Here is a 19976-nt window from a genome sequence, read left to right as displayed (position 1 = left end):
AATTTAACTTCTACTTAAGAAGATGCTGTCTTACTTGTCTATGTGTTTCTTGTTTTTTCATAGGGAAAATAGGCAATCATCCACTAGTGATCAATAGAGTTCAGTTACATAGGGCAATAGAGTGAGGGTAACCATCTAGTTAAACTACATACACTTTTTTAGCACATTTAAAAAAGAGGCTACACTAAAAGACAGCAGTGCAAACAAAAACACCAAAATAAACATTTGACTGAGGCATAAATAAAGTAAAATAAATGATTCTCTTTTATTTTTACAAATAGAACACCCACCCTTTCTGCTGACAACAGGCCCACCCCCACCCCAAAATAGTCCAACGAAAAGCCAAGTAACTTTCAAACCCATCCCAACTTCCTTCCCACCCTCTCCACCCACAACAAGTGTCCCTTACGCCAAAAGAAGAAATGTAAAAAAGGGTCGGAAGAGGGCACCTCCACATTCAGACTAGAGCAGGGTCAGGATATAATTGATGGCCTCCTTGATGCGTACCACCCTTGCAGTCCAAAAGTGCAAGGTGTTGTAGGACACAGAAATGGAATATGTGGTCAGGGATCTGGCTTGAAAAGGGAGGCAGTTGTGGTGGAACTGGGATGGGTTGGCTGCCAGCTGCCATGGTGTTGCCGGTGCCTCTGGGAGGCTGGAACACTGGCGGCTGGCTGGAGGAGCTAGCGCCAGCGGCCATATGTGCTGCCTCAGCCTCCTTGTCCTGCTTCTGGAGGGCTGCCAGTGCCAATATTCGTTTCTGATGCTGGAATCATAATCCATTTTCTGTTCAAACTATTTAAAAAAAATGTGCAGTGGAACAGTAACAGTAAATTGCTTGTCCCTCAGGGCCTTTGGAATTTATGTGGATTACTATTTATGATAAATTACAGGGCTATTTTTACCCACACATGCCCCTCTGTAGTTGAGTTGACATCCGAATGTCAAAAGGATAACATTTGAACTGACATGAATCCATCATGGAAGCCAAGGCATATTATTAACTTATAAATAAATGTGGACCATGCCAAAAGAGATTTCACAAATTTTTTAGGTGGCCTGGGACAGAACTTTGAAACAAAATAAAGGACTGAATTCTAGGGGGTAGCAGAGTGGGCACTGGGGTGGAAGAGAAACACCTTTTTAAGTTTGATTGCATTGACAACTTTGTAAATGCAGCAATAACCAAAGCAGATGCACACATTGCACATAAAACACTATTGTACCGTGCCACACTGCAGTTAAGTACTCTTAGTAGCATTGGTGACTAAAAGGCAGGGAGGTGTGACCATGATGGGGGGGAGGTTACATATCTGCCTTGCTTCAACTACAGGGAGTTAAGGGAGAGAACAGAAAATTAAAATACCCACAATTTGAACCATAACTTTCATAACCTTGCAAATCATGCAAGCAAATTAGGTGAACAGCAGACACGTTCCTCTCCACAACAGCTCCCTTATTTCTTCTTGATCCAAGCAATTATCCACTCATCTTTTCATTCATCTCATCTACTCAACCTTTGATACACACCATTCGATTCAAGCTCACATACACTTTCTCATCCAGTCTTTCACTGTTCCAATCCAGCCATCCACTCCATCCATAGACTCACCTATCCAGTCTCCAGCCTTTCAAACACCCTGCTTTCACCTACCCGTCGGGCATTTACCCATGTATCATTAAATAATATCCACCCATTCCTCACTCAAGCATACTCATTCACCTTTCCTTCCCCCACTGAGGCATCCTTTCACCCTTTTCATCTATCTTGACCCACCCATGCATGTAATATCATTCACTGATGCATCTTTCTTTTCCTTTCACCCACATATCCTTTCACTCATATACCATTTCACCCATTCTTTCTTTTAGCCATTCATCCTCTGCTTTTCCATCAATCCATCATTTTCATCCTTCATTCAATCAATATGATGAGCTTTTGTCTGCTGATTTGCAGAAAGAGGACACCATTAAGATTTAGAGCTCAATCATCACTGCAGCTGCGTAACCAGGTACTTCAGAAGCAACACCTTTGCATTGAGCCTATAAGTATTTGTCAATGAGCAAGAGCAATATGACTCAGCAGTGCCCCTCCTTACTGCTGCTGGTCCTCCCCTGCTGACCACTGCCACGTCTGGTGCACTGGTACCGCATCTGCCCTCGGCATTTGTGGTCAGTGTGGCTAGAAAAAAAGTTACACAATTTATTCTCAACAAGATAAATACCACCAAAATAGATCATTACAGTTCTATCTTCTTCTATTATTCACTATAGGAATTTTAGAAAAGCAAGTTAGACAAATCATCAACCGCAAACATTTCATAATGGAGGGGCAGAACTCTGCTAAGTCACTAGATTGCAACAAAGGGGTGGACTACTTTGGTCATTCCAGGAGAACCAATGATGAGGTCTTGGCTGTCAAATGCAATGGGTATGAGAAAGGCAAAGAAAACCTTCTTAAACAAGCAGAATAGCTGACTTGTGCATGCAATCTTGTTAGTAGGGTACCTGTCCTAAAACTCTGACCTCTTAATATTAAGTACCAGTCCGCAAGATATATAAGGGGAGAAGGGAAAGCTAAGCTTAGTAAATAGTAACAAAGCAGAATAAAGCTAATACAGAAAGGAGGAAGTCAGGTACATAGGAAACATATAAATAAAACATACATGCAGGGATAATAAGAATTTAACAAAGCATGCACAGAATGAAAATAAGTACAAAAAAGTAGACAGGCACAGTAAAACTAAAAGAAAAAATCTTTGAAATGAGGAGAGGTGAAAAAAAAAAGTAGGGAAATAAAAATAATATAACAGGAACACTTAGTGGGGCCAGCTGATGCACCAGCACCTACAATGGTGGTGGCACTGGAAGTGTTGACACCTTCTCCTACCAGATCCGTGAGCACTATTGCCCTCTTCTTCTCCTTGGGTGCTGAAGTAAGAAATAAAGAAGCTAAAATAATAGATTATTGGTACCGTTAATCTCCCAAAAAATATTTTATTGACAAGCAGGGGAAATACAGTAATGTACTTTTCTAGCTTACCTACTACTTTTACTTTCCTAATTCCTACACCGAAGCCCTACTCCAAATTTCCTAAACTAGAAGCCATATCATTATTCACAAACTTTCAACACAGGGCGGCTGCGCAAGCCTTATTGTAGAGCTTCCCTGCATCAAAAGAAGAGGGCAGGAATGTGCGGTATCTACAATAGATATGGTGCATTCCTGTCCTCCATTTACCCAGCGTTGGTGCACAATGGGCTACCATGAGCCAAATCTGGCACCCCTCACAATGCTGTAAGGGTGTCTGCGTTGAGGGGATGATTGATTTTGTCCAGGAAGGGAAACCTTCCTGCAAAAAACAATTGCAAGAGGAGTTTTCCACTGTAACACCCAGGGCATTCCTCCCTGTCGGAGGGTGAGTCAACACAATGACTTGCACTGTGGAGCAACAACACACACAACAATAAATACAAATAAATAACTATAACTCATCAAGACCCTACAACTTGACTTTAAGCAGGTCAAGCAGGTCCTGTTTGCGGTTGATAATGTCCATCAATGGTGCATCAACTGCTGCTGGGTGAGCTGGCTCCCAGTGTGCCGACGAACCAGCCTGCATACCTTTTCCCACAGCAGTTGATGCTCCCAAAGGGGGTAACCTGAACTAGGTCTGCTGCCTGCTGTCAGCATGGAGGGGATGTGGCACTGCACAAACAAATTAGTACTGCCAAGTCTCCTCGCTGAACATGGGGTGAGGCTGCACACCTTGGCGGTGCTGCTGCCCACAAGATAGACGGCTGCTGCTATCATGATCTGCCATGGTGCTGGGTAGGGTGGGGTGAATAGTTAATAGAATTAAAAGAGAATGAAGGAAGGAAGAAGTAGGAAAAATAAACAAAAACAAAGTCACAAAAAAAAAGATTATTATTTTTTTAAAGTGAAATTACAGATTTAATATGAGAGAGGGTAATACAATAAATGAATATGGGGATAAATAGTTTAGGAGGGTGCAGGATTAAATGAATAAAAAAGGGTTGGAAAAACAGGCTTAGCACCATTAGCACAGTGAAAAAAAATGGCTTCTCCCTTGCAAACCGCGTGGTGTTGTTCGTGCGTGATTTTCAAACTAATTACAAATGTTGCATTGTGTTTGATGTCAAAAGCGATGCGAATGTGCACTACAGAGAACTCCACCCGCTTGCGGAACTCCCCTTACATGTGTTTTTGCAACTTCGCAGAGTTCTGCATATCAAGACTCCAAAATCCTCGCCCGCCCCTAATAAGCAGCATTGTAGAGTGACTAGTAAGAGCTGCAGTAGCCTGCTGACTTTTTCATAGAACCCCAGGAGATTACTTAGATTTGAATTATTTGATAGCTATTGGTTGCTTTTGCATAAGTTCTGCACTGCATTCAGATTTTGGAGACTGGCGTATGTTCTTGCAACATATACCTTGTTTTTCATATTAAAGTAGTTTCCTCTTGTGTTTTATCTCAGGCATGTCCTCTGGGTCTGACTGTAATGCTTTCATAAGGTTATTTGAGTCCATTGGTGGTTCTACATGTTTTCAAAAGCAGGTCATAGATCCCATAACTTACACATGCTGTTTATGTCATACAGTTATTGGATAGATGTTTTCAGATGCAATTTTTATCCAGAAGTCTTCAAATCAGTAAACAGTCTGTGCCTCTTTCTTAAATCAAATGTGGACCAATAATCCAAACTTCAGCAGAAATGTTCACTTACACTGCACACTTGATGAAGAAGTGGATCAGAACCAAGCCCTGGACTATTTTAGCTAAATGCTTCAAAAGGCCTCCTTGGAAAAGTGATATCACCTTTGAGTCACCAATCACATCCTGCAAGTTCCATAGAACTATTTTCATAAACATATTTGTTTCTACATTGATTTGTCTAATATGTATTCACAACTTCAGAACCTGTGTTGTTCCATTCTTGTAGATGGGAATAACTATGGAGTTTGACCAGAAATTAGAGAAATGAAAAACTATAAACTGAAGTGTGAACCTGTGTGTCTACTAACCACTGAATTTGTTGATGCACAGGGAGTGAACCTTTTATGGTTACTATTCTGCTCATTTCAAAGATGAATGCATAATAGGATACTGATTCTTCAGCTTTCTTGAGTGCAAATTTGCCATTCTTGTTTGACTGATTGTTCTTGACTCTGTTTTTTAAAAAGGTGTTGCTGTTATGGTATTTGGCTGAGATATGAATTTCTTTAATCTTGCTGGTTCGTGTTAAAATTCTTGCTTTGCAGAAGTTTAGCAAGGTGATAAACAGGATTTTTTCATTGGAACAGCTGTCAAGTTAAAATCCAGCACATGCTTACTTGTTCACATGGTTGTCATCTCAGGTGAAGAGATACAGGTAGATGGCTGTACTTCACTGAGACCTGTGTATTCTTAAAAGTGAGACAGATCATCTACTCCTGCATAGGAACAAGTATGACTGGGCTGCTAAGGGGCTTTGTGAGAGCTTTATAATACTCATGTCCAAAATAATGGGGACCTCTGCAGTGCGTATTTGACTTTACAGGCAACCTGTCAACTGTGCCACATCAAAACATAAGTTAGCTTACTATTGTTCTGCAATGCACACATTTGTGAAAATCTTCTTGCTTGCAACAATTTTCAAACAATTTGTCATGCAATGTACTCCATTCAATCTTTTTGTAGATTTAAATTTATAAAGAAGAAAAATGCAATGAATATACTGTTGAAGAAGGCACAAAATCCATTGGTCTATAACCAAACATATATTTACTGACACTTAAAATGAACATATCCATGGGGCACCCATTCTATGCAATGAATATATTGCCACAAGAATTGCATACATTTGTTTGGTATAAGTCAACAGTGAATAACTAAGCAAGCATGTGTGTTGTGGAACAATAGTGAATTAGTGGTGAATAACTTAGCAAGTGAATGTGTTTTGGGACAAAAGTAAACTAATGATTGTCTTAACCAGGAATTTGCCTTACTATGGAAGTGATATGAGTTACCTGCAATAGTCTGAGATGTACCTTTGGACTAACATTACCTGCACAGATAGTAGCAGCCACTCCATGTCACATGTCTTTTTTATATACACAATTAACAACTAAAGTATGGGTAAGATTTATTCAACCCTCCAACAGAAGAGTTAATTTTGGACTGGGAGGTTAGTCATTGCTGCTGTGCACTTTTCTTTTGGCCTGTGTTTCTAATGTACGTGTACAACACCATGATATATTTTACCTGACACTGGATACAGTTATATACAGCACACTCCTGTAGTCCTCTATTTAGTCATTAATTCATTTGTGGTTATGGTGGCAAAGTGAAATGAACATTATCTTATGATACCATTATTTGGTCAAGTTGAAAAGCTGGGCTGATACCCACATTTACTATTTTCATGTTGTGCAGTTCAACCACTAGATGTATAGGCTTCCCCTCCTCTACCACAACCTTGCAGCTACTACCACACTCCCAAAACACAAGCCTGCTTGTATCGGCACACCTCTAATCCACATCACTACTATAGCTGTTGTTTCTTGGCATTTTGTCAGCAAGTATCCATGTCATGGACCTAGGAACACGTTGTTACTTTTCCTCTCCATGACGGACTCATGACGGACTTGGGGGCAGATGTGTGAGCCATTCAAAGCACCAGAGCATCACTCTTTGTTCAAATTCAGCTGCACACACCAGCAAATCATGTCTATGTGGCCATGGCAAGCTACTTTGCTTGGTTTGAAATGGCCTCCTGGAGCTGGAGTGTGTCAAGGCTGAACAAATCACTGTGTTGCCTCACTCTGCACTTGAGTGGCATTCCATGAATGGTGGGGACACTGGTGACACTTTCCCAGAGGGACAGGACCCTGTACACCTTGGGAGGCACAATCACCTTACCCCTCCCGAGGTGAGGTATAATGACTTGTAACTTATAGACTTGCTGCACTGACCTACGCCAAGGTAATAGAGAAGACCGTCAACAAACAGCTTACCAACTTCCTGGAAGACAACAACCTTCTCGACCCTTCACAAACCGGATTCTGAACCAACCACAGCACTGAAACCGCCCTCATCTCAGTCACAGACGACATCAGAACCCTGATGGACAACGGTAAAACAGTCGCCCTCATCCTCCTCGACCTATCGGCTGCCATCGACACCGTCTGTCACCGCACCCTAATAACCCGCCTCCGTTCCACCGGGATCCAAGGCCAGGCCCTGGACTGGATCGCCTCCTTCCTCTCAAACCGCTCTCAAAGAGTTTACCTACCACCTTTTCGCTCAGACCCCACTGAGATCATCTGCGGCGTACCTCAAGGCTCCTCGCTCAGCCCGACACTCTTCAATGTCTACATGAGCCCCCTCGCCGACATCGTACGCAAGCACAACATCATCATCACCTCCTACGCCGACGACACCCAACTTATACTCTCCCTCACCAAGGACCCCGCCAGCGCTAAGACCAACCTACAAGACGGCATGAAGGACGTCGCAGATTGGATGAGGCTCAGCCGCCTAAAGCTGAACTCGGACAAAACGGAAGTCCTCATCCTCGGCAACACCCTGACCGCATGGGACGATTCCTGGTGGCCCACGGCCCTTGGCACCGCACCAACCCCCTCAGACCACGCCCGCAACCTCGGCTTCATCTTGGACCCTCTTCTCACCATGACCAAACAAGTCAACGCCGTGTCCTCTGCCTGCTTCCTCACCCTCCGCATGCTCCGCAAGATCTTCCGCTGGATCCCCGCCGACACCAGAAAAAACGTGACCCACGCCCTCGTCACGAGCCGCCTGGACTATGGCAACACCCTCTATGCTGGGACCACCGCTAAACTCCAAAAACGCCTGCAACGTATTCAAAACGCCTCGGCCCGCCTCATCCTCGACGTACCCCGCAACAGCCACATCTCCGCACACCTGAGACACCTGCATTGGCTCCCAGTCAGCAAAAGGATCACCTTCCGACTTCTCACCCACGCACACAAAGCCCTCCACAACAAGGGACCCGAATACCTCAACCGTCACCTCAGCTTCTACGCCCCCACCCGTCTCCTCCGTTCCTCTGGCCTCGCGCTCGCTGCCGTCCCTCGCATCCGCCGCTCCACGGCGTGTGGGAGGTCCTTCTCCTACCTGGCAGCCAAGACCTGGAACACCGTCCCCACCAGCCTCAGGACCACCCAGGACCACTCCGCATTCCGGAGACTCCTCAAGACCTGGCTTTTCGAGCAGCAGTAACCCCCTCTCCCCCCTAGCGCCTTGAGATCCGCACGGGTGAGTAGCGCACTTTATAAATGTTAATGATTTGATTTGAATATCCACCTACATGAGGGCCAATATGAATACTTAGGGATTGTACACATACATTTTTTGTTGACCTATCATTAGCCAACATGTCGGGATCTAGTAGACTGTTATGAGCCATATGTGAACATATGGGGAAGAGTGACAACAGTGACATTAGATACACATCACATACAACTGACAGTTACACCACAGGTTGCAAGCATAAGCATTTAGCAAGGTCAGGTTTATGTATCCTCACCAGTGTCCAATATCGGCCCAGTGTGTGGTGCCTGACAAGATGTCACACCCACACATGTTGTATTAGTCACTGCAGGCTGGGTCTTTCTGGACAATGTCACAGGGCCTACAATGATATGTGTGTTCAGTTAACATACTAGTCGACACGTGATACACAACATTACCTTCTTCATTTCCCAGGTTTGGCACCCTTTATGGATTCCATGTGATATACTTATGAGTTAACTCATAAAAATGTTGGAAATAATGCCCTCCCCTGGCCATATTTATGTACCAGTTGGTGCTGATGGTATGGTATGTTAGTCTCAGTGACATTGCCTCCCTGATGGTGCAGAAACCTGTGTTCCAGTGTGTGACTATTCTCTGACTGTATGTGGCAACAAAAGGGAAAGGTCATCTGACACGACCAAGATATTTGATTATGTGCAATCTGTCCTATAACTACACATTTGCACCTACATGCCAATGGCAGTGGTAAATGAAGGAGGGATATTATCTATTACCATGTACCAGTGTTAAGTGGAAGAGGCAGCAGTGATGAGCCACTGTTTGCAACTGTGGGTTTGTAATTTGCAATTGTCATCACAAAGGATTCTGGTACTTGTAGTTTAATGTAATAGCTGAGACACATGAGGGTCTGAGTCACCATGCAGATTGCACTTATTTGGAATGACATTCATGGTCACATTTTTTGAGGATCACAAACATTGCTCATTTGGTGTCATTGTTAGTATCATTGCATATTACCTGGCACAACATTGTGCTCATGACCAACAGGCAGCCAAAGGAGCATGGTGGGGTGTATGGTGAAGTGGGTATCCCTCTCAAGTGGGGTGAGTCAGAGGTGGGCTCCAGTTTGTACACCTGGGAGAGCTCAGGACACCTCTAGCCTAGTGTACTTCTCCTTCAGCCTCCTCTTCTCATCTTGCCACTTCCTCTTGATGTTATTCATGATCTGCATGTCCTCCCTGTGAGAACGTAGCCTCTTTCCAGCATGGTTACCCCAATTTGTGGCCTGACCAGGACCCCAGTGCTTATGCTTTCTCCCCTTAAAATGTGGTTGTTGGATACTGTTAGCACAGTATTCCACTCATAATTGGCACAATGATGCCCCTTTACAAGTCCCTAGGATATGGTACCTAGGGACCCAGGGAATTGGGGTTCCAAGAGATGCCTATGGGCTGCAGCATTACTTTTGTCATCCATAGGGAGCCCATGCAAAGGCTTCTGCAGGACTACAATTGCAATTTCACTGCCATTTACACTGCACTAAGGGCCAGATGTAGCAAAAATCCTATTTGCGAGTTGCAAATTGCGAGTCCTTCTGACTCGCAATTTGCAACTCGCAAATTGGTATGCAGAACGGTGTCTCAGACACCATCTGCGAGTCGCTATGGGGTCGCAAAGACCCACCTCATTAATATTGATGAGGTGGGTCGCAAATTGCGGCCCCATAGCGACTATGGGCACTCGCAAACATGGAGGCCTGCTGTAGTCAGCAGACCTCCATGTTCGTGACTGCTTTTAAATAAAGCAGTTTTTTTTTTTAAGTGTAGCCCATTTTCCTTAAAGGAAAACGAGCCGCACTTAAAAAAAATCCGAAACCTTTAGTTTCGGGATTTTTTCAGGGCAGGTAGTGGTCCCTCGGACCACTACCTGCCCTGAAAAAATAATTTGTGGTCCATTCACAAAGGGGAAGGGGTCCCATGGGGACCCCTTCCAATTTGCGAGTGGGTTACCATCCACTTCAAGTGGATGGTAACTGCGACACCATTTGCGACCGCATATTCGGTCGCAAATGGTATTGCATACCACTGCGAATCGCAAATAGGAAGGGAACACCCCTTCCTATTTGAGATTCGGAAATGCATTTTGCAAGTCGGTCCCAACTCGCAAAATGCATTTCTGCATAGGAAACTCACATTTGCGACTCGCAAACGGCAATTTTTGCCGTTTGCGAGTCGCAAATCGTTTCCTACATCTGGGGCCAGATGTAGCAAAAATCCAATTTGCGAGTTGCAAATTGCGAGTCCTTCCGACTCGCAATTTGCAACTTGCAAATTGGTATGCAGAACGGTGTCTCAGACACCGTCTGCGAGTCGCTATGGGGTCGCAAAGACCCACCTCATTAATATTGATGAGGTGGGTCGCAAATTGCGGCCCCATAGCGACTATGGGCACTCGCAAACATGGAGGCCTGCTGTAGTCAGCAGACCTCCATGTTCGTGACTGCTTTTAAATAAAGCAGTTTTTTTTTTTTTTAAGTGTAGCCCGTTTTCCTTAAAGGAAAATGAGCTGCACTTAAAAAAAAATCCGAAACCTTTAGTTTCGTATTTTTTCAGGGCAGGTAGTGGTCCCTTGGACCACTACCTGCCCTGAAAAAATAATTTGTGGTCCATTCACAAAGGGGAAGGGGTCCCATGGGGACCCCTTCCAATTTGCGAGTGGGTTACCATCCACTTCAAGTGGATGGTAACTGCGACACCATTTTCGACTGCATATGCGGTCGCAAATGGTATTGCATACCACTGCGAATCGCAAATAGGAAGGGAACACCCCTTCCTATTTGCGATTCGGAAATGCATTTTGCGAGTCGGTCCCGACTCGCAAAATGCATTACTGCATAGGAAACACGCATTTGCGAGTCGCAAACAGCTAATTTTGCCGTTTGCGAGTCACAAAATGTTTCCTTCATCTGGCCCCAGGTCACTTATAAGTCACCTATATGCAAGGCCTTCCAACCCTGAAGGCTAGCTGCAAAGTACCTAAGTGTGATGGCACCCCTGCACTAGCAGAGGTGCCCCCACATCATCCAGGACCATTGTTCTGGACTTCATGAGTGCGGGGATGCCATTTTATGCGTGCACTGAACATAGGTCAATACCTATGTCCAGCTTACAATGGTAACTCCGAATATGGCCATGTAAGGTATATAAAATCTGTGAATTATACCCCAATGCTGATTCTAACATTGGTCTTATAATTCCATGCACTTTGGGTGCTCCACAGTGGACCCCCAGTACTGCCATAGCAGCCTTCTGAGGTTTTCCAGGCAGCCCCAGCTGCTGCACCTCACAGACAGGTTTCTGTTGCTCAAGCAGCTCGAGCCCAAGAAGGAAGAACAAAGCATTTCCTTTGGGAGAGGGGTGTTACACCCGCTCCCTTTGGAAATAGGTGTTAAAGGCATGGAAGGGATAGCCCCCAGGGCTTCTGGAAATGCTCCTTGCATAATCCAGTTTACACCAGTTCAGGGACCCCCATTCCCTGCTCCGATGCAAAAATGGACAATTGAAAGGGAAGTGACCACTCGCCTGTCCATCACCACCCCAGGGGTGGTGCCCAGAGCTCCTCCAGAGGGTCCCAGGGTTTTGCCATCATGGATTCCAAGGTATTAGGACACTCTGGGAGCATCTTAGTGGCCAGCAGGTGATGTCAGAGCCCTCCTGTAATAAGTGCTTACCGGTGTAGCTCACCAATCCCCCTTTCAGAGCTGTTTAGGGTTTCTCCTCTGGGTGTTTCCTCAGATTACAAGACTCCAGCAGGAACCTTCTGCATCCTTTACTTCACCTTCTACCGACAATACTGCATCTGGACCCTGAGAGGAACTCTACAAACTGCAACAAAGAAGAAAAGACAACTTCTGCAACATTAGATCTTCGACTCCTGCCAGCAATGCAACTGTTTCCAGGTCTTGCATCCTCCAAGGACTGCCTGTCTTCAACACGCACCAGAAGAATGAAGAAATCTACCTTTAAGTGAAGGGCCCACTTCCCTGCTTCAGCATGCACCCATCTGTAGCTATGACCAGTGGCGTGGGTCCCTTCTCCTGAAGAAGTGTGCGGATCCACCAACACGGGTAGTGGACTGAAGTGGTGCTGACTGTCCTATGGTCCAGCTGTCCAACTTTGGTGGAGGTAAGAGTTTTTCTCCCCACACGACAGTCCCCTTGTGCACCACTTGTTTTGCAGTTGCTAAGGCTTGTGTGAAACCTTCCACAAATTTCTTCACGCACAGCACAGCTCTGGCCCTCAGCACTCCTTGTGAGGCACACCTTCCTGAGTGGTTCTCCAGTGGCGTGGGCTATATTTATGCAGTGCTGCATCGGCCTCCATTTGCACTTTCTTTGTCTCCCTGCTGAGTCAATCCTGTGTGCGCTGCCTGGTCTTATGAGGGCTCTCTGAGTTTCTGAGAGCCCCCTCTGCCTTTCCCTCCTGGATAGACGCCACCAAATCCCTCCTGATCCCAGGCAGTGCCATTTTCCACTAACCACAAGCTTTGCATGTACCAAGCGAGGCAAACCAGACTGCAATCATCCATTCGGCGTGGGACATCATCTGCACTAACCAGGAGCCCGTATCCATCTTCTTGGGTGCAGTACTCATTGTTTTTCTTCAACAGTGGTTCTTCTATTACACCATCCTCTGGGTTAGCAGGGGCTCATGTTCTCACTGGACTCTTCAGTACTTCTTGGACTTGGTCCCCTTGTTCCACAGGTCTTCAGGTCCAGGAATTCATCACTTGTGTCTTGCAGTCTCTTCTGGTTCTTGCAAAATCTTCTATCATGTGTTCTTGTATGTTCTAGGAAACTTACTGTGATTTACTCCTGCTTTCCTGGGCTCTGGGGTGGGTTATATTCTTACCTTTGGTGTTTTCTTACACTCCCTGCACCCCTCCACACACTACACTTGGCATTTGTGTCACCAAAATAAAGTATATTTATTTTTGTAACACCAATTTTTTTCTTTCATGTGTGTAAGTAATGTGTGACTACAGTGGTATTGCATGAGCTTTGCATGTCTCTTAGATAAGCCTTGGCTGCTCACCTACAGATAGCCATAGACAGTCTGGCTTCTAGACACTGCTTACAATTCACTAATAAGGGATAGCTGGACCTGGTATGAGGTGTAATTACCTTTGGTACCCACTACAAACCAAGCCAGCCTCCAACATTGGTGTTGCAGCGGTGAGATAAGTTGTTGCAATTGCCTTTTCACTCTGTCACCTGTGCTTTCTGCAGGAATGAATACTCTGTGCCTAGAGCTATATATACACATACATAGTTACAAGGTATAGTCTCTTGCCTTCTTTCCTAATGAAATATAGAACTCATAGTATGTGTGGACATTCACAGTTTCAAAAAAGAAATCTGGGTAGATTCTCATCCTCCTCCAAACATCATAGAAATGTTGGCCGCTGTTGCTGGTGCAAAGTTTTTTTTACAAAACATGATTTGGCTGCTGCTTACCACCTGGTTGAATTGGATAATGAATCCAGACATGCCTCTGCATTTGTATGTCCTAGGGGAACATTTCAAAACTGTCATATGCCATTTGGCCTGACTTTGGCTACATCAATATTTCAACATCTCATGGTACATCTATTAAAAGAAGTAAAGAATGGGGCAATTTTCCAGGATGATGTTTTGATCTATGCACATGGTAGGCAAACACATGATGCCATTTTAAACAATGTCCTGTCTATATTTAAGAACAAAGGTGTGGTATTAGAACATGAAAAGAATGAGTTCCTAATACAATCTGTGGAATATCTTGGTCACATGGTTTCCAGCACTGGTGTACAGCCCAGACCAGGGTTAGTAAATGCTATACTACAAGCACATCTTCCTAATTATGAGGTTGGTGTTCAATTTTTTCTTGGATTCACTGTTTCGATCTGATTATTCTACCAGAGTCAGACCAATTTTTAATCTTCTAAAAAATACTGAATTTTTGCCAGATGAAGAACGGAAAAAAGCTTTTGAATGGGTGAAAAGACGATTGGTTGAGGCCAAAGCATTAAAACCTCACAATCCCGCACTTTCATGTTTTCTCACTGTAGGTGCAAGCAATCATGGGTTAGATGCTGTTCTTACTCAGAAACGTGACAAAGAAGAATGAACCATTTTTTTTTTTTTTTAGAGTGCTTTGAAATGCTGAGTTGCATTACTCAGTTATTGAAAAATATCTTTTGGCATGTGTTAGAAATGGGGTCTTTGGTTGGCAGTCAGGTTACCCCCTGTCCAAGCAAAAACCCTCACTCTACTCAGGGTAAGTCACACACAATCCAAATTATCCAGTGCCCACCCTCTGGTAGCTTGGCACTGAGCAGTCAGTCTTAACTTGAAAGGCAATGTGTAAAGTATTTGTGCAATAAATCATGCAATAACACAGTATAGCACCACAAAAATACACCACACAGTGCAAGCAGCACCGCCATGGGGATTCTGACCCCCTTCCCGCCAGCCTGGTTCTGGCAGTTTTCACCGCCAGAACCTGGCTGGCAGGAACGGGCGTCGTGGGGCCCCTTGGGGCCCCTGCAGTGCCCATGCCACTGGCATGGGCACTGCAGGGGCCCCCTAACAGGGACCCACATTGATTTTCAGTGTCTGCTTTGCAGACACTGAAAATCGCGACGGGTGCAACTGCACCCGTCGCACACCAGCAACTCCGCCGGCTCCATTCGGAACCGGCTTCCTCGTTGCTGGTGCTTTCCCGCTGGGCGGGTGGGCAGCCTTTTGGCGGTCGCCCGCCAGCCCAGCGGGAAAGTCAGAATGACCGGTGCGGTCTTTTGACCGCGGTGCGGTCTTCTGGCGGTTCCTGCCAGGCGGGCGGCGACCGCCGCCCGCCAAAGTAGGAATGACGGCCAAAGTACCTGGTTTGCATTCAAAATCTCTGGAAGGGACCGAAGAGGAGGCGATGTGTGGAAAACTGGGAGTTGTGCATCAGTTTCGCCCCTTCGCACACAGACTTGAGTCGTTATTTTTCACGCAGGGGAAGACTTTGGGGGTTATTACAACTTTGGAGGAGGTGTTAATCTGTCCCAAAAGTGACGGTAAAGTGACGGATATACCACCAGCCGTATTACGAGTCCATTATATCCTATGGAACTCGTAATACGGCTGGTGGTATATCCGTCACTTTACCGTCACTTTTGGGACGGATTAACACCTCCTCCAAAGTTGTAATAACCCCCTTTGTGTTAATTTCCGGCGCACAGACTTGGATCCTCTTTGGGTAGCGGGGTTTTTGGACGTCCCGGGGATGATGCGTGGAATCCTGGGCTTGCGGAGTGAAGTCACAGGCGCTGCGTCGATCCGGTGGGCGTTGCGTAGAAATTTCTCCTGCATGGCAGGCGCTGCATCGATACCTCTCTGGAAGTTGGGCTGCGTCGTCCTGGGTCGCTGTGCATTGATCCAGTGGCCCGTGCGTCGAAGTTCCAGTCGCTACGCTGGTGCTGCATCTATCTTCTCGTTGCGAAGTCGAGCTGTGCGGTTCTGGTTCGGCGTGCAGTGAATTTTTCACCACCATGCAGGCTGTGCATCGTTTTTAGCAGGCTGTGCATTAAATTTTTGCCGCACAAGGAGTCCAGTTGTAGGAGTGAAGTCTTTTTGATCCTGAGACTTCAGGGAACAGGAGCCAAGCTCGAGCCAAGCCCTTGGAGAGCACTTCTCAGCACAGCCAGAGAGCAGCAAGGCAGCAGGGCAACAGAAAGGCAGCAGTCCCTCTAAAAAAAACAGTCCAGGTGAGTCCTTTGGGCAGCCAGGCAGCTCCTCTTGGCAGGTTGCAGGGTCTGGTTCAGGGATTCTTCACCAGCAGGTTTCTTGTCCAGATTTGTCTGTGCCGTAGAGTGTCTAACCCATTCTGGCCTCTGAAGTAGGCTTACTTCAAAGGAAAGTCTCACTTGTTTGTGAAATCCTGCCTTGCCCAGGCAAGGCCTCAGAAACACGCCAGGGGGTTGGAGACAGCATTGTGTGAGGGCAGACACAGCCCTTTCAGGTGTGAGTGACCACTCCTCCCCTCGCTCCTAGCACAGATGGCTCATCAGGATGTGTAGGTTACACCCCAGCCCCCTTTGTGTTACTGTCGAGAGAGAAGTGCAAACAACCCAACTGTCAAACTAACTCAGACAGGGAATCCAGAAACAGGCAGAGTCACCAAATGGTTTCAGCAAGAAAATGCAGACTTTCTAAAAATGGCATTTTCGAACACACTATTCTAAAACCAACTTTACGAAAAGATGTATTTTTAAATTGTGAGTTCAGAGATCCCAAACTCCACATGTCTATCTGCTCCCAAAAGGAATCTATGCTTTAATCATGTTTAAAGGCAGCTCCCAGGTTAACCTATGAGAGAGATAGGCCTTGCAAAACTGAATTTGGCAGTATTTCACTGTCAGGACATATAAAACACATTAGTATGTGTCCTGCCTTAACCATACACTGCACCCTGCCCATGGGGCTACCTAGGGCCTACCTTAAGGGTGTCTTACATGTAGGAAAAGGGAAGGGATAGGCCTGGCAAGTGGGTCACTTGCCAAGTCGAATTTAGAGTTTAAAACTGCACACACAGACAGTGCAGTGGCAGGTCTGAGACATGATTACAGGGCTACTTATGTGGGTGGCACAACCAGAGCTGCAGGCCAACTAGTAGCATTTGATTTACAGGTCCTGGGCACCTCTAGTGCACTTTAAAAGGGACTTACTAGTAAATCAAATATGCCAATCATGGATAAACCAATTAACAGTACAATTTACATAAAGAGCATATGCACTTTAGCACTGGTTAGCAGTTGTAAAGTGCCTAGAGTCCTAAAGCCAACAACAACAGGTCAGGAAAAATAGGAGGAAGGAGGCAAAACGTTTGAGTATGACTCTGCAAAAAGGGTCAGGTCCAACAGCATGCTAGTGGACAATAGAGAAATGTGGATGTTATTTGTGGGCTAGAAGATTCACTTTGCAGACAGACATTAAGCTTCTAGTGTACATATTGGGAGGGACATGTAGCCAAGGAAACATTCCACATTTAGCTGGGTTGTCTACTAAATTGCTCCATTAGAAGATGGTTTGGTAATGAGGTTAGACAAACATTCCTCCTGAGATTGTGAGAAATATAATGCTAAAGAAAGCACATGAGCAACATTTTGGGGCTACTCTTACCAAGCACAGGGTACATGTAGACTTTTGGTGGCCACAGATGGATACCAAAATTGATTTCATGGTCTGTGAATGTGTAATCTGCTCCAGGTGCGACAAGGTTCTATGGTCATCCAACCCTTCATTAACTCCCATTACTCTACCTTCAGGGCCATTGATAAAATTAAGCATTGATCAAATGTGATAGTTTAATTCACTGCCCTATCATTCTTGCTTTACCCTTGTTCTGGTTGATTATTATTCAAAATAGCTAGAGGTGAAATTTATTGGAGAACCTGATTTCAAGGCAATACAAGATTTTCTCAAAGAAGTGTTCCTGTGGGAAGGGGTTTTCTGAAAGGGTAGTCTGCAATAATGGACTCCAATTTGTATAATCTGAGGTGAGGAATCTTCCACAAGAGAGTGGAGTTAACCATGTCAGAAGGTCACTCTATCACCCACAAACTAATGGTCTAGTTGAACACCTCAACAGGGTGGTGGGGAAATGCATACGTTGGGAGTTACTCCACAGGTGTATGGTAATGGTGGCTGTGTAGACCATGCTTTGGTTTGACAAAACCACACCTCTTTCTTCTACTAATGTGACACTTTATGAATTGTTGAGGGGTATGAAACCCTCAACGAAATTTAAACCAGATTGGATGTCTAAGTGACTCAAACAGAATGTTTCATTGTCTGTCCTAGACCATATTGTAACAAACAGTGTTGAAGATGCTCAAAGTAGGCAAAATATTTTTTATGATAAAAGGAAAAGTGTGTCTACTAAACATTTTGAGGTGGGAAAACAAAATGACTTTTGTGAAGAAAGGAGAATCTAAATATTCTGATGCAGTATGAAGTGAGAAAAATTGTGGTAGTGCTGTACGTGTGAATGGGTGGAATGTATCTAAAATAGTGAAAGTAGATTCCAAATTGTTGTCTGATGTTATTAAAATTCCTAAAAGTACTGTGAATTGTTTATAAAATGTATTTCTAAAAGTAAAGAAATTGACAAAGGTAAGGTTGTTCACCATGCTCTTCAAGGGGTTGTAGGAAAGTACCATCTTTCCTGGCATGTTACCCCCATAATTCACTGTATATATGTTGTTTTAGTTGTATGTGTCACTGGGACCCTGCCAGCCAGGGCCCCAGTGCCCATAAGTGTGCCCTGTATGTGTTCCCTGTGTGATGACTAACTGTCTCACTGAGGCTCTGCTAACCAGAACCTCAGTGGTTATGCTCTCTCTTTGCTTTACAAATTGTCACTAACAGGCTAGTGACCAATTTCACCAATTCACATTGGCATACTGGAACACTCTTATAATTCCCTAGTATATGGTACTGACGTACCCAGGGTATTGGGGTTCCAGGAGATCCCTATGGGCTGCAGCATTTCTTTTGCCACCCATAGGGAGCTCTGACAATTCTTACACAGGCCTGCCACTGCAGCCTGAGTGAAATAACGTCCACGTTATTTCACAGCCATTTACCACTGCACTTAAGTAACTTATAAGTCACCTATATGTCTAACCTTTACCTGGTAAAGGTTGGGTGCTAAGTTACTTAGTGTGTGGGCACCATGGCACTAGCCAAGGGGCCCCCACATAGTTCAGGGCAAATTCCCCGGACTTTGTGAGTGCGGGGACACCATTACACGCGTGCACTATACATAGGTCACTACCTATGTATAGCATCACAATGGTAACATGTCTAAGATCATGGAATTGTCACCCCAATGCCATTCTGGCATTGGGGAGACAATTCCATGATCCCCTGAGTCTCTAGCAAAGACCCGGGTACTGCCAAATTACCTTTCCCGGGGTTTCACTGCAGCTGCTGCTGCTGCCAATCCCTCAGACAGGTTTTTGCCTTCCTGGGGTCCAGCCAGGCTTTGCCCAGGAAGGCAGAACAAAGGACTTTCTCAGAGAGAGGGTGTTACACCCTCTCCCTTTGGAAAAAGGTGTCAGGGCTGGGGAGGAGTAGCCTCCCCCAGCCTCTGGAAATGCTTTGATGGGCACAGATGGTGCCCATCTCTACATAAGCCAGTCTACACCGGTTCAGGGATCCCCCAGCCCTGCTCTGGCATGAAACTGGACAAAGGGAAGGGGAGTGACCACTCCCCTGACCTGCACCTCCCAGGGGAGGTGCCCAGAGCTCCTCCAGTGTGCTCCAGACCTCTGCCATCTTGGAAACAGAGGTTGCTGCTGGCACACTGGACTGCTCTGAGTGGCTGTGCCAGCAGGTGACGTCAGAGACCCCTTCTGATAGGCTCTTACCTGTGTTGCTAGCCTATCCTCCTTCCTAAGTAGCCAAACCTCCTTTTTCTGGCTATTTAGGGTTTCTGCTTTGGGGAATTCTTTAGATAACAAATGCAAGAGCTCATCAGAGTTCCTCTGCATCTCTCTCTTCACCTTCTGCCAAGGAATCGACCGCTGACTGCTCAGGAAGCCTGCAAAACCGCAACAAAGTAGCAAAGACGACTACTGCAACCTTGT

This window comes from Pleurodeles waltl, chromosome 2_1, assembly GCF_031143425.1.
Source record: "Pleurodeles waltl isolate 20211129_DDA chromosome 2_1, aPleWal1.hap1.20221129, whole genome shotgun sequence".
Taxonomy (NCBI): Eukaryota; Metazoa; Chordata; class Amphibia; order Caudata; family Salamandridae; genus Pleurodeles; species Pleurodeles waltl.
Note: the sequence above shows the minus strand (reverse complement) of the source record.